This window comes from Apus apus, chromosome 1 (genome assembly GCF_020740795.1).
Source record: "Apus apus isolate bApuApu2 chromosome 1, bApuApu2.pri.cur, whole genome shotgun sequence".
Lineage (NCBI taxonomy): Eukaryota > Metazoa > Chordata > Aves > Apodiformes > Apodidae > Apus > Apus apus.
Genome location: NC_067282.1, coordinates 146,866,402 through 146,881,462, shown reverse-complemented (window position 1 = coordinate 146,881,462; position 15,061 = coordinate 146,866,402). Strand labels below are relative to the sequence as shown.

The following is a 15,061-nucleotide window of genomic DNA, read 5'->3' as shown; positions in this document are numbered from 1 at the left end:
GTACAAGTTAAGGAAACTTGTACAGTTAAGGAAGCTCATTCTCTGCCTACATTATGAGTCAAACCAAGATGCACATTTTCTTCAAATCCCTAAGCCCTAAAGCCCATGCACAAGAGCCTCTCCTCGATGTGGTTTTCATAATAGCTGTTTGGCTATTTCACAGTTGCTTTTCCCCATGGAGTTTCTCTTAAAAATACCCCATATTTCTTTTTAATTTTGACTGTGCATGGTGAGTTTATATTTCAGAAAAAAATATTGAAGCATCATTTTTTGTAAAGCTAGGATGCCATTAAGGTACTTTGGGGAGCGGACTGCTTATTATTTGTGGTGTCCCCTGAGAAGCTGATAACTGAAGTCCTACCAGTATTTCCCCTCCTTCTGCATGTGAATTTTCAGTAAAGTTTGTCAAGACAGACGTTGGTCTGCCAGCACTGGCTTGTTGCTATAGTTGTTCAATCATTAGGCAATTGTGTTTTAGTAAGTAACGCTAGTTTCCCTTCCTCTTTTCTTTCTCTTTTTTGTTTCTTTTAATATCAAGTGCCTTTCACATTCCTTTCTGTTGACTCCCCCAAAAGGAGGCTTGCCTTTTAACTGGCAATTTTGAGTGTATAACTCTGAGCTGACATCTCTCAGCCCTGCTGAAGCCCTAGAGAAGAAGCTGGAGTAGAGCAAGTGGGTCTGCTTCAGCTGAGGGCCCAGTGAGGGAGGAATGAGCCAGCTGTAGTCCCTTGGTCTTGCTTCCTGCAGTCTGTGCCCTGCACACAGGGATAAGTGCTGGTGCAGGCGTCTTCAGTCACTTCTGGGTTGTTCTTAGGTGCAGAGTGGATCACCACCAGTGTCCTATCTCCCATAACCGTAGTGAGGGAAGCACAGAGTTGGTTTGCAGCAGGGATTTTGGAGGAAAGGGGCTGTTCCCACAGGAGGGGCTTGACTCCTCTGAAAGATGGCATTGAGCTGCGTGAGTGAAGGGCTCAGACATGGCCTTCCTGGGAGTCCACTGCAATGCATCAGCCTGTTGCCTCAACCTCTGGTGTTTCATCCAAACTTCTGGGTGTTGTCTTTGTTACAGTGTGCTACTGCTAAAACAACCTGTACTCAGGGGTGGAAAATGTCTAACCCATGAAGTGCCTGTGCCCTCACTCCCAGTCCCCTCTGTGAGACTCCTGGGGTGCCACAGTTTGATATCCTGGCCGGCAAAAGGGGAGGTAGTGAAGGTAACAGCCCCCTCTGAAGGGCTGGTACGTGTTAGGACATGGGATGCGCAACTCCATTTCTAACCTCTGAAAATGCCCTCATTTTCATTTCTGATCTCCTGGAAACTTAGTCTTTGCCCCTTTGCCTGCCAGCCAGCCCCATTCTGAGTTAGAGCACATCAAGCAGCATAGACAGGATCACCTTTCTTTCCAAAAAAGAGTACAAGGCAGCGGCACCACCAGCACTTGCTTTGAGTTATTCCTGCTCCTGGTTGTAGTTATAACCTCTGCGTTTCAGTGTAAAGGTGGAAGGGGTTGTGGTTGTATGGGTTTAAGGTTTTGGATTTTTTTTCAAATTGCATTAATACGTGACTTACATGAAAAACAGCCACCCCCACAGAGGAATGCAGGCAGTATTTGCAAGCTGCCTGTGGATTAATGAAGCGTTTGGAAGCACACCGTACTTCTGTTTCCCGAGACCTGTTCCTTTACACAGCAGTGGTGGTTGCTTATTCTGGGACAATGCTAAGACATGAAGGTGTTAAAAACCGAAAATGAAAAAAAAAAGATAGAAAAATGTTTCTTTCAAAAGCTACTAAGGGCCCAGTTTCTTTAACAGAACTGAAACAAAATGTCAAACCTTTCAGTACCTTTTTGGAACTTCTGAGAGGGCTGCCTAGAGAAAACTGTCGCGTATTTATTTGCACTTCTTGGGGAAAACTTGGCTTATATGTACTTCTTCTTTCTCAGTGCGTGCCCTCTTTCCTGTGAAGGCTGCTTGGAGCGAACCAGCGCCTTTGTGCGAGGAGTTCACCTGCTCCCGCGGCTGCCGCGCTCCGCGTCGCCGCGGGCTGCCCTGGCAGCGCCGTCCGTGCCGCGCGGGGCGGGCACTCCGCTGGAGCGCGCGGAGCAGCCGCAGCAGCAGCAGGGGGACGAACAGACAGACAGACAGACAGACTGACTGACGGACAGACAGACCGACTCTGGTCTTTGGCTATACATACCGCTAGTCGCGAGGAAGCAAAAAGGCAAAAGCAAATCCCGGAGAAGACCCGAAGCATGCCCATGTAGGTTTTTGGAGAGTGTGCAGCCTCTGGGGCGGGCATGGGTGCCAGGGACTCTGCCTTCCTCAGGATTTCTCGACAGCAGACAAAATGCTTCACTAGTAGAATATTACTGTTAAAAATTGAGAGTGGGAAAGAGGAGTTTAATTCAGATTCGAAGTATGACTTGGATACCTGAACTGTATCCATAAGTTCCATGGGTTGTTTTTTTTACTTTTCTTTTTCCTACACCCCCTTGCAGACAACAAGGGAAGATGACTAATGTCCTGATCCTGCTAACGCTTACACATGTGCTTAGCTTTCAGTGTGTGATTTGTCCTGCTGAAGTCAGTTAAGATAATTCATGTGTTCAAACTCAGACACCAGTCCACATGCTGGTAGCGGGAGGGTGTAGCTGGCTGCCCTATGGGAACAGTTAAATAAAGAATTTCTAGAAAATATTCTCATGCAGACACTGTCTTGACCTGGAGAAGCTGACGTCTCTGGCCTGAATCCTCCAGGAAAAGCAAACTGGCCTTATGCCTTTTCCTTTTGCTTTTGTCTGCCTGATTCATCTCTTGGGTCACAGCCTGGTTAGGAGGTGAGGCATGTTTGCAAGTGTTGGAAGGACTGTGGCTTAAGAGGTGACAGTGAGATCATGAAAGAGCAAAAGGGAAACAATGGTAAAATGGTCAGTGCCCTCATTGACCATATTACAGTGATACAAGTGAAAAATAGGCATACGACCTGTAGCTACATATAACTAGACATCAAAAGTCTACTTATGAGTGATTGGTTCATTTGTTGGTTGATTTGAAGAACGGTATATTTTGGTGGCCCATGAGCTTAGATGGAGCAGTCATCTCACATCCTCTCCAAAAGCTAGCCTGAAGGCTGGGGGCAGCATGGAAACCCCTCAGATTCACTTGAGGCATTATCTCCATACTTCAGTCTCAGGGCAGCCCCAAGGACTCCAGGAGGACTTTGAACAGGAAAAGGCATTACTGTTTCTCTAACATAATTTTCTCATCAATGTAAGACAGGCAGCACCTCCAGCTAGCTAAGTGCACTTAGAGATGTCTTCCAAAAGATCCTGAGCAACCTCTGCAGCCACAGCCCCTCAGCAACTGATGAGCAGCCTTTGCTACAAGTGTTTTCTCACACCTCCAGCATCCCAAGCAATCCAGGCATCTGCTTGGTCAGGGTCCAGGTTCTGAGTGAGAAGAGACTGAGTTGTTACTCTTGCTTTCCCCTGGCTCCCCACTACAGCCATGCTAAAGCATTTCTGAAGTGTTACACATCAGGAGGGTATCTATTTTTCAGGCAAGCCCTGTGGCATAACTGTACCGGCGGCCTCAGGAGAGTGGCCATGTACCTACATCTGTGTTTTGGGATATCTTAGGAATTTTGTTTGTTTGGTTTAGCGGGGCTGCGCACACTGTGTTGCTGTTGTGGCAATCCATATGATTCATGTATTGCACAATCTGACAAGTTAATTGTGGCTTGTGTGTGCTGAGCTGCATGCTGCATTTGCTGAGCTGCATAGGGTTGGTACCAGGGCAGCCCATGGTGCTGGGCTGTCAGCATTTGCCAGCACCCAGAGGATGCTGTGTGTGGGAGGGCCACTCAAGCTAGCTGCTCATGTTGGCTTTGGGAATTGGAAAGGACATGAGAACACATGCTTGGGCTTAATTTTAAAAAATACCATCAGGAATAGTATGTTCCTTGGAATAGGCAGAGCAGAAAGCAGGAGGGTCAATTTTGGGATCTACTGGTGTTGCCAAAGTCCAGTTTTGTATTTATTTTATGACTCTGCAGAACAAGGAGTAAGTTACCATTTCATTTGAACAGCTCAGAGTCTCTGGCACTGAGCCTTTAAAAGACTAGATGTCTAGTTAACACCTGCCTCTGTTTGACATCTGTCTTCCCTAAGGTTCAAATGTTGCGCTAGTTTGTTGGGTCCTTCATTCACATTTTTTGTAAAGGAAAAAGGAGAGAAGGTACAGAGGGCTGGGAGCAGAGGCACAGCAAGATGGATGCATCATTGCCTGGCTGAAAATCAGGGATGAGCTGGAGAGAGGGACCCAGACAAAACAGGAGTGACATCTTTAGTTGGGAAATTCGGAGCAGTTTCATGAAAACCTCTTCGGCGTCATTTCACGTGCAGTCCCTTGGAGCCACCTGCCACTGCGTGGGGCAGGTGAGAGGAGTATGGCTGGGGGGCCTCAAGCCAGCAGGTTTTCTGGGTGAGCACTGTTGATCTGCCACATGTGCTGTCCCCATAACCACCTGCTGCTTTGGAATCCCTCACATTTGGCTCGGTGGTAGCTGGTGGCATGTACTTTGCAGGGCAATGGTGAGCTGCGCGAGGTGAGTTTCCCTGAGCAGCTCTGCAATGCGACCCAGCCCAAGTCAGTGTTGCTCTTCCATGACAGCCCAGGGACAACCGGTGTTTACCCTAGAAATCTACCTACTGTTCATTTTGCTCTACAGCTGCATCTTCTCTCTTTTATTTGTCTCTTCTGTGAAGTAAATATTTCCATAATAGTTAATATTCGGGCTCTCTGTCGCCTTTAGTGGCTTTTGTCACTCAGCCACATCTTATTTTCTGTTTTTGCCAAGTTTCCATAAAGGGGGACAGAGATAAAGGTGAGCTCTTTGTTGCAGGATGCTCATTTTTGTAGGCTATGGTATAAACATGTTGGTTTTAAACTTCATGTCTGTGACTAACATTTGTAGGACTAAGGTCCAGTCAATATTTAGAGCCTGTTCAAGTGTGTAAGAGATGTGCCTGACAGGGTATTCTGATTGACAGGAGGTTTGGGAGGGCTGGGCAGCTGATCAGGATGAGCATTGTTTGTTTGAGGCCCAAATGCAAGGTCGTGGTTCATTGTCTGAGTCATGTGAGAGGCAAGGGGGCTTGCACTGCATCTGCTCACAGAGTGCTCAGCTCCCCAGGCCGGGTCTAACAGTCCCCCACTGTCCTGAACACTGAATTCACTTGCTAAACTTTTGCAATCATCATAAAAGAATGTTAGGTAAATACATTTTCTGTCCCCAGAAGCAGCTTTCCCGCTTCCTTTTGTTCTAAATACAATAGACCTTAAAATGAAACATGGACCAGTGTTCTTAAAGGTCATAATTCATAGAAGTTGGAAAATAGCTAAAAACTGCCTGTGATCTAGAAGATGGAGGTGGCCTTTTTCTGAGATAAGGAACTCCCTTTTTCTTTATGTGTCTGGGATTTGGAAACTGAATGGAGAATGGTGGTGTGTCAGATGCAGAACCAGGGGTCAGTACTTGTTCTGCATTTTACTAGTTTCATTTAAGGCTGCCTTCTGTCTGGCTTAAAATAGTGGCTCGTAGTGGCAGTGGTCTCCAACTGCTGCTGCCTACTGTGTGGTTGGTTGCTAGGAGGGTGGCCGTCAGCCACGTTTTAGTTGTGGATGTGATGACCAGTTTTGCATTACTTTCCAGGCTTTGGATGTCTGACTCAGCTGGTCCTCTGGTGACTCATTTCAGTCTCTTGTGAGCCCAGGAAGGACTAAAGAGGGAAGCATGACTATTTTCAGATATGACAAATGACCAAACCGAAGGAGTATGTCCACAAAGGAGTACTGCAATCATGGAATGAATTGGGTATTCATGAAGGGTGTAAACGCACCCCTTCCCACTGATTTTTTTTTTCCCAGTTACTGTGCTTCTGCTGAATCTAGTTTCCAGCCTCCTCTGGTTTGTCATCTGTACAAATTCTGGGAAGCTCCCTGTGAGTTTTGAATGCATAAGGTCTGACAAAAGTTCACAGGACTTTTGGTACTAAATTTCCCCTGCTGCTTTTTGGTTTGTTGTTTTGATGGTTACTTCTTCTCATCATATACTAGTATTCTCACAGTCTCTACCAGCAGCCATAGGCCCACCCCAGGTCTTTTTTTCCCCCAGTCATTTGTATGTTAAACAAAGCTAACATATAATTGGAATCTCCTAGCCATAGGAGTCACTGGGGTTTCCATGGATACGCATGTTAACATTCCATGTTCTCATAGAGACTACTGCAGCTCCCTCTCACTACAGTCTCCTATGAGCTACACGAGCTACTCACCACTCTTGAAGGAGGAGGGATCGAGAGAGACAGTTAAGTCTGTTAAGACAGTTAAGGGTTACTCTGCTCCGGCGCAGCCTGTGAATTAAAGTGGGGTTCTAGGGGAGAAATGAGTTCACACCCCAACACTAAACCCTGTGTCTCCCCAGTGGTCTTTGTTTTGGGCCAGGTGGCTGAGACCCACTGTGCCCATTCTGGTCCCAGCTCATGGCCTTAGCCTGTTTCATGCCATGTTTCTGGGTTTATAATCTTACTTTGGAATACAAACCAAAAGCCATGAGTGACAGTGAAAAGGGTTTCTGACTGTTTGGCCATCACTTTAAGGATGTGTTCTTGGCTCTAAGTGATGAGGAAGATAAAGTCTGGAAGACAGGATGAAAAATTCAATATGTGTTTCCTTGAGGACAGTTCCTTAAGGGCTTTTCTCTGTGCACGTGTGTGTTTGTGTGCCTGTGTGAGGACAGTTAATTTACAAAATTGTTTTGACTACTTAAAGTGCAGGTGAAGTGCTTGACCTGCAGTATCCTTTCTCTTAATTTCCTAAAATACCCCATAGTCCCCAAGGTATGAGAGTGCTGTAAAACTTGTGTTTGTCATTCTTATTTGAAAGGGAGATGCTGCAGAAGTGAGGAGATGGACTTAGCCCTGTCTTTGGGATGGTTGGGAGATCCATCGAATCAGTCTATCTTAATTTTCTGCACTAGCCAAGCCCCATGCCCAGCTTTTCCCACTTTTCTCCTTGCATGTTCATCTGCCTTTGCAGCCCAGATCCTGCCTATTTCATCCAGACCTCACTAAAGGCTTGTGTCTCTCCAGCAGATCTGTATCCTTGCGAACAGGCAAACTGACCTTTTCAGCCCAGCTAGCGCTTGATCTGAGTTTCAGATTTCATAAACAAAGCAATGGCCGAATGTCATGCAGTGGCCTCTTTGCAAATGAAACACTTATGGAAAAATCCTGTGGGAGTGAGAGGCTCAGCCTGAGACTCTAGCAAGCCTTGCCCATATCCTGCCTTCACAAGTAGGGTAGCTTCTCACCAGTGAGGTATGCGAGGTGCCAGCCATTCCCTGTGGTTTCACCACACTTGCGGGCCAGTTGGAGTCATTGACATTACAAAGCTAATATTTACAGGTGAGAAGTCATCCAGGTAGGAAGGTAGCTGTGGTGGAAAAGTCCAAAATATCCTTTCCACTAGGCAGTTGTGGGAAGCCACGAATGTGCCATTGCTGCATGTGAGGGGAGCACAGCTAGGGCAGCAGAGAGAAACACTGATTCATCTGATTCCTTTTCCAGAGGCCCTGGCATCCTTTCCCAGTAGCTAAGATCACAGAGGGCCAGGTAGTGTGGCCAGTGAAGTCTGGAGGACCTAGAACCCCTATTTGGAAGATGGAAACTAAAGTGACCCGAGTGACTTGACACACACTGCCAGGAAAGCAGAGCCATGCCAAGATCCTTCTTTTTTCAGTTCTGCTTTCAGGATGCAACTCTGTCAGCAAGTAGCAATCAGAGATGAAGCTTGTGGGAACCTAGAAGCTCCTGCATTTCAGATCTGTTTGGAAGTTAAACATATGGAGCCACATGTGTGCTAAACTGGACTATAAGGCAAACCACAGCCAGATTCATGTTTACTGATGAGACTATCCTGTATAGGTCTCCAAAAGAAACTTTGGGTGCTGTAGAAATGCTGTGGTTACTCATAGTTCCACTTGGCTGCACGGGATGACATATGATGGGAAAGAGGAAGGTGGCCAGAACACATGTGTTATTGCCAAACAGCCCTTCCTGGCACATCGATCTGAGTAACTTGAACTATTCCAACTGTTTGGGATTTTCCCCTAGGAAGTTGTGTAGGGGTTACCTTCCAGTTCAGGGGGGTATGAACTGCTGGACCTTCTCACACCAAGATCTAGAAATTGCTGTCAGGTCAAGTGGCTGCAGCATCTGCGAGGAAGTTATGAGGCAGCCTCTGGTGAGGTATATTTTAACCTGCATTCTCAGGTGTTGCGTCGTTAATTAACGATAATGTGAAACATAAACTAGTCATGTGATTTACTGAGGAAATCTGAAATATCTCATGTCATTACTGCAGTTCATTAAAGTGGGAGGTGGAGGTGACCCTGAAAGAATTCTTCACTGAGGTGTAATCAAGGATTTAAATGTAAGTGTATATATCTGTCCCTGAGATTTTGCTTCATGTGCCTAAAACCAGGAAAATGTCAGAGGAGCCCACAGCTTGTTACTCAGGTTTGCGGGCACCTAGACCCACATCAAAAGGATGAATAAGAATTACAATGTTTCTAGATTACAGAAGGTATCAGGGCTTTGTGGCTTGCAGTGGGTATGGAAGAGTGGAGTTTTGTAGTGGTGAGATGTGAAATTGTGGTCACTGAGCACTGAAGGGAAGACATGATATTGCAGGGGCTCTGCAGTAGATTTTGGTCCGTAGAGACAAAGACAGCATAGATGATTCAAAGGGAGATCTGTGGCTGGTGGTGGCTTTTATTCACTAATCCCTAAGAGTTTAGTGTTTCATATGTATAGCAGGCTTATTTAAGTGGTTGCCCTCAGTCCAAATCCAGCTCACATGACATTGTCTAGTGACCTGCCAGATGTGATGAGCATTGGCGGATGGGGCTGGAGCAGCCTAGATGTTTCCAGGCTCCAGTGCAAGTTCTGGCTTGAGGTGGTAATGCCTCATTTGGTCTGTGTGGGACATGCCAGGGCTCTGGGTACCCCATTTCCCACCAAGCTGCTGCTGACAGCTCTAACTTGGGATGGCAGGGAGGCTTCCAGGAGCTCTGGACCCAGTGCAGACAGCTCTGCCCATCTCATAATCTCCATGCGTAGCCCTGGGAAAGGATGTGCTGCCCCTGCAGGGGCTGTGCACCAGAAAGTACTCATTTACCACCACCCCCAAAATAGGAGGTATCCTGGAGGGAAAAGCGGGTGTGCTCCATCACACCAGCCTTCAGCCTGCATCAGTACATAGGCCCTGAGCCAGGTTTGCTGGCTGCCCTGCTCCTCAGGAGCACCTTCTGTGCTCATGGGTGGATGCAGTGGAGGTGAGGTCTCAGGGAAGGGGTCAGCACAGACTGGGCTGGCTCAGAGGAAGGTCTTCCCAGTGTTTTCCTGGCTGTGTCCTCTTCTCTCGGGTCAGCTGAGAAAGCCTTCAACACCCAGCAGGTGAGTTGCCCTGGATTTAAGGAGTTAAAAGGGAGAATGAAGAAGGGAATAAAAATGGTGTGGGGGAAGAGACAGATAGCAACATCCTGAGCCACATGCCAAAATAACCTGCCTAGGGCATGACAGGGAGTAAATACCTACGTCCCCCCCATATAAGGGAATGTCACAGTGTGGAGTATGAAGCAGTAAGCAGGGCTGTGTTGCTGATGCTATAAAAGCAGGAAAGTGATGTGTGGGAAGGCAGCTGGTGTGGCAGGGGAATATGAGGTGTGAAGGTGATTGGGATTAGAGTTCCCAGGCCATCACACTGCAGCACGTATGTGTCTTTTGGGGAGAACAGAAGGATGCTCAGCTTTGGTTGGTTTTTGTTTATGGCTACTCTGTGTGTTGGAAAGTCTTGCTTTTCTGTCTGACTGTGGGAGATGGATCACATGTGTCATCTTGGAGCCGTGTGAAGCCAGGTCTGGAGCAGTGCAGGGCACAGACTCTGTCACATCTTTGAAAACTGCTGTGTGCTACTTAGGCATTTAGGAAACTGCTCATTAGGATCAGACAGCTTTACTAGCAGGACAGGAAAAGCAGAGCAGGAAGGCAGGGAGATTTTCACCTGGAAGGAAGGCTCCCTTGACATGTGCTGCTCACCAGGAACAGGAAAGAGCTGAGGATGTTGAGGTCTGAACTCCACTTTGAGGTTGTCTCCAAACATTCAGTAGCACAAGGAAAAGAATTTGTGTAGCCTCCAGGGACAGAAATTTTAAGGAGGTTCCAAGAGTGCAGTGGTACTGGGGACAATACCTTAAAAAGGAGCCACACGGAAGCCACAATGAAGAGTGCTGTGCTTGAGACACAGCTATTTTGAAGGTGCAGTATATTAGCCCTACTTGCTAGATCCCGTTTTCTTTGCCTTCTTAACCTGAGCTTGTATATGAGTTTGCAGGCTTGTGCCTCTCTGGGGAGAAGTGGAAGATATTTATTTCAGGAGTGTCTTGTGTGCATCATTTATATGCTGAACACATGCCATGTGCCTTCGACGGTATTTTTCAAGCAGGCACTGTTGTTCTGGCAGCAGTCAGCAAGCAGCCTCTGGTTACAGTGCACTGGCAGCTCTGCAGGTACTGCAAAAGGTCTTACTGCCTACTTAATATGGGGCAGGGGCTTGGTCTCTTGCTGCTACAAAGGCCAGGTTTATAAATCAGCAGAAAGTGCTAGGAGTAAAGCCGAAGAAAACAACAGTGACTTTTGAACAGTTCCTTCTTTAGCCCCCAAAGTGTATTTTTTTTCCCTTTGGAGTGAGATGGGTGGAGAGGAGAACTTCACCTAATTTGCTTTCCTGAAACCTGTTGGAAGTACAAGTGAGGCGGCTGCGTGACTTGTGTATGCATGCAGCAGAGGGCCATCTGAATTGTAAATAGCACTTGCTAAATTATTATGAAGTAAAAACTGACGTGGGAGGAGTTCTCAGGAAAAAAAAAAAAAACAACAAACAACCACAGAAAAACAACAAACACTAAGTCTTTTAATAAAAGTCATTAAGGCTGTTTTAACATTGTCCCCTGGCTGCACACTACATACTTCAGCTCATGTGGATGCTACAGGGAGTTATGTGAGTCGTATCAAGGACAGGGGAGGCCCCATTAAATCCAGTTACTGTCAATTGTATGAGAGCTTTAAATGGCTGCACTAAAACTCATTATTGAAGAAAGGAACTATCCATTTTATTTAATGCATGGTGCCCAACCTTGACTCTGCTCCCAGCCCAGAGACTCGCCACATTCAGGGCTGACATAAAAATTAGACCTGTGCTCTTCAGGGCTTATATTTAGCTGTTGCGGAGTCCTGGCTGCAACCTGGCTGGCTAACTGGGGCTGTGGAAGGCTGCCCTGCACCCCTGCCAAGGCAGGGACCAGGCCTGAGCTCAGCCCATGTTGACACTTGTCTTAGTTCAGAAAAGCTTTTGCTAGTGCAGATGGGGCTACTGAGCCAGACTGGCTTTTTTTGCAGGAGCACAGGTGATAATTGACCTAAGCATCCTCATTCCCTCTGCATCTAACAGAAAGAAAAAAGTGAGGAGACAGGGGCCAGCCTTGGGCCATCCCCTACAGAACATGGCAAGGTATTTGCTAGGATCTTCCTGGAGCAAAGGGAGGCAACAAGAGGGGCAGACCCAGCCTCCCACAGGAGGCTTCTTGGCAGATGTGTGAGCTTGGGTTTAAGAGGACTTTTCCCAAGTGAAACAGCCTGTTTTCCATCCCTCTGTGGCTTATAGCTTCTCTCCAAGATTCCAGGAGTGGCTCTGGGGGTTGCTCAGGGGGCATCACTGTCACAGGGCTTGGCTGGCATGAATCACCCAATAACTGCCAGCTTTTATCTTTATGGACATCGTGGCAAGGTATTGTCAGCCTAAGTAATCAAAAGGCTGAAGTTGTAAATGGCATTATAGGTTGTACTGAGGCATGTGATCCCTGCAGCAAACCATCTAACTTTTATTCACATTTCTGGTTATTTCTGCTATTGCCATGTAGTGAAGATTCTTCATGGAAAAAAAGCCCCACAAAAACAACAACAAACATGCCACCAGCTCAATTTGATAGTGTCCTCAGGAAATTTAAGGTTGTGTTTTTCTCACATTAGCTGCACAGGCAAATTTGCAATAAAAATTACTTTGCTGCAGAAGCCTTCTTTTCCCATCACCAAGCTGTCAATCAGCCTGTGATTTCTTGATATTGGAGTATGCTGAAGAACTGGCCGAGTTACTCTCCTTGCAACCTGTGTCCCTAAACCCTCAAATGTGAGAAAACAATTTTGGATGAACACAAGAGTATTTCATGCTTCTTTTTTTTTAGGGGAAAAAAATATTTTTCCTGTGATGAGATAAAAACTCTTGAGGAGGGTGGAGGTGGTGGCAGAGGAGTCCAAAGTCCTCCCTTTAACCACAAGACAACCCAACTTCCTCCACCCACTTCATTTTTGGGTACCAGGGTGGATCAGTGTCCTCTGTTCCTGTCCCCTTGCTGAGGCTGCCAGTATTGCAGGAAAAGCAAGGGGCTGGTTGTTGATGTGGAAGCCGTCCCTAACAACAGCTCGTTTCACCAAGGGGCACAGGCGGCCAGCCATCTGACGTTGACAACATTGAGTGACTGCTGACCTTGTTTTTAGCATCAGCTGATAGCAACTGGAGCCCTGCCAGTTTGCACCAGTTGAAAGTCTGTCTCTTAATGGTGGCGATTATCCTGATTTTTACAGTGGCACTGAGAAAGTTGCAGCTGCTGCACTTCACATCTCTGACTTTAATTTGGGGTGCCTGGGTCTTCTGATGCTATTTTTAGAAAAGCACGTGAGAAGAACCTCTCTCCTTTTTCTGCATCAGTTGTTGTTTTTTTCCCCCTTTTATTTTGTATTAAGAGATATTGCTCAAGCACACCATGGAATGAAAGCCATCAAGCTATAAATTACACCTCTGCTAGGTCCACAATATGTTACCAATTACATCTGCTTTATTATTCGCGTCCAGGGGGAAAACATATATCAAACCAACCCCACTCTCCAGGCAGGTTGGTACTGTACTAGAAGGAACACCGTGACTCTTAATCAGTGGAAAAACAAACACAGTTTGGGCTCCCTCACATACGATATTTGGTCTGGAATGACAAGCTGAGTAATATCGCTGTGGTTCTCTGAGCTCACCGTGTGCTGCGTGCAATGGCATTTGTGGCAACATCATCGCCCTGTGGAAAGGGGATAGGAGAGAAAGCACTTAAAGAGAGGCAGGGAGCTGAGGGAGCCAAGGACCCAGTCACAGGGACCTTGGAAATTCCTGCCAAGGAGGTTGGTAGGGGGGTAGTTAATACGAATGGCAGCAAACAGCATAAAAAAATCACATGAAAGATGGGGGGCATGTCTGCAAAGGAGGGAACACTGCAGTTTGCAGAGCTTCATTGCTGAAGCAGGGTTAGTAGGCATTTGTGTTTCATGTTTCAGCAGGGGTGAGGGTTTCCCTATATGTCCTGAAAGGAACGTGCCTTATTTCTTCTGTGTCTGCCCTGTCTGCACAAATCCCTCATTGCACAGGGAAGAAGGTGGGAGTGTTGAAGCAAACTGGGGTGATTGCTTTACTGGTTACTTGTGTGCAGCTACATACAGTGTTTTTTGGCTTGCCACAGCACCCATCTCCTGATGGGATTTAACCGGAAAATAGGTGTTGGGTGGGTGTGTTTAGGTGTGGTTGCTTGATCATGCTACTCAGCATTGGAAGCGTGGAGAAACGTTAATATTTTTATCTATGGGTGTATATGTTTATGCATGCATGTGTGTGAGTGCGTATGTGTATGTAGGAGCTCCAGAGTCTTCCAAAGAGCAGCACTTACTAGTGGAGAAGGGGTTTCTTTCAGGAAAGAAGGCTATGTGTTAGGTACTCTGAGGGCTCTGTATGAAGAAGTCATCCATGTTTGTTGTGGTTTTGTCACTAATGCATTCATTTAGCTTTTAACTTTTTAAAGTTGAAAACAAGTCAAGGTTATGTTTGTGCTTAATAATTCTGCAACAGTGCCAGCTCAGCATATTGTCTTTTTCTTCCCTCGTCATTCTGGTTTATTAAAAAGAAACACTGACGACAGATAGAAGGGTGAAGGAGGCTGTGCCTTTCTGCTTTAACTCCTGCCAGGCTCTGACTCCTTCCCCGGGAATCACCATAGATTTGTGCCATTCACAATACCTTTGCCCCGCAGTACCATCCCTACTCTGGGCAGGGAAGGCTGGCAGCAAAATTAGATATCCTCTTCTCTATGGACCATGTCTTTTTTTTTTTTTTTTTGAATAGGAGCATTTTCTGTTTTAGTGGAATATTACTCAGGATCCTCCAGTAAATCTGTCTCAGGGATACTTTGTTTTCACTTGGTTGCCAGGTTTTGGGTTATTTGGTGTTTGTTTTTTTAATAAAGACGTAAAAGATCATTAACTCTTGTAGAACCAAAGCAGCTTGCAGTAAAATAGGTTTTTGTCTTTTCTTAAAAAGTGAAGTTATATTAGGACCTAGTTCTGCCATATGCTAATGTGTACATTGCTTCATGAAGAAACTCATTCATTTCCAGGGGATCTGCTTTCCAGTGATAGTATTGTCACTGTGAATAGGAATAGATGAACACAATTTTATAAATCTGGGAGAACTGAGAGCACACAGGGAAGCTCATGTTGTGTAACTCCCATCTCCAGTGTCCCTGAGCACAGACCAGCATTGTGCACAATTCACACAGGCGGACTTGGCAAGCAGTCTGAAGTATCTGCTGCTTCTGTCCTGGCTTCACAACCTTGTCTGTGCACTTTCATTTTGTCACAGTGTATCATTTCCTGGTCCCATCCTGGCTCTGCAGGCCAGAAGCTACACTGTGTTTTTTATGGGAATAAACAAAGGGCTTAAGTCAGGTCCACAAAAGTGTGTAGTACTGGATGAGCCTAAGAATTTGAGATTTGGCCTCCATAGGTAGGATACTTTGCATTATTTGACACCAGTTCTTCCCAAGAGCTAGATATATTTCTGGAGACAGTGG

General features: G+C 46.2%; 1 protein-coding gene across 4 annotated transcripts in view; it reads left to right on the top strand.

Annotated features, from left to right (window-relative positions):
• HIPK2 (homeodomain interacting protein kinase 2) overlaps positions 1–15,061 on the top strand; it is a 127,983-nt gene that overhangs the window by 23,544 nt on the left and 89,378 nt on the right. The window lies entirely within an intron of this gene.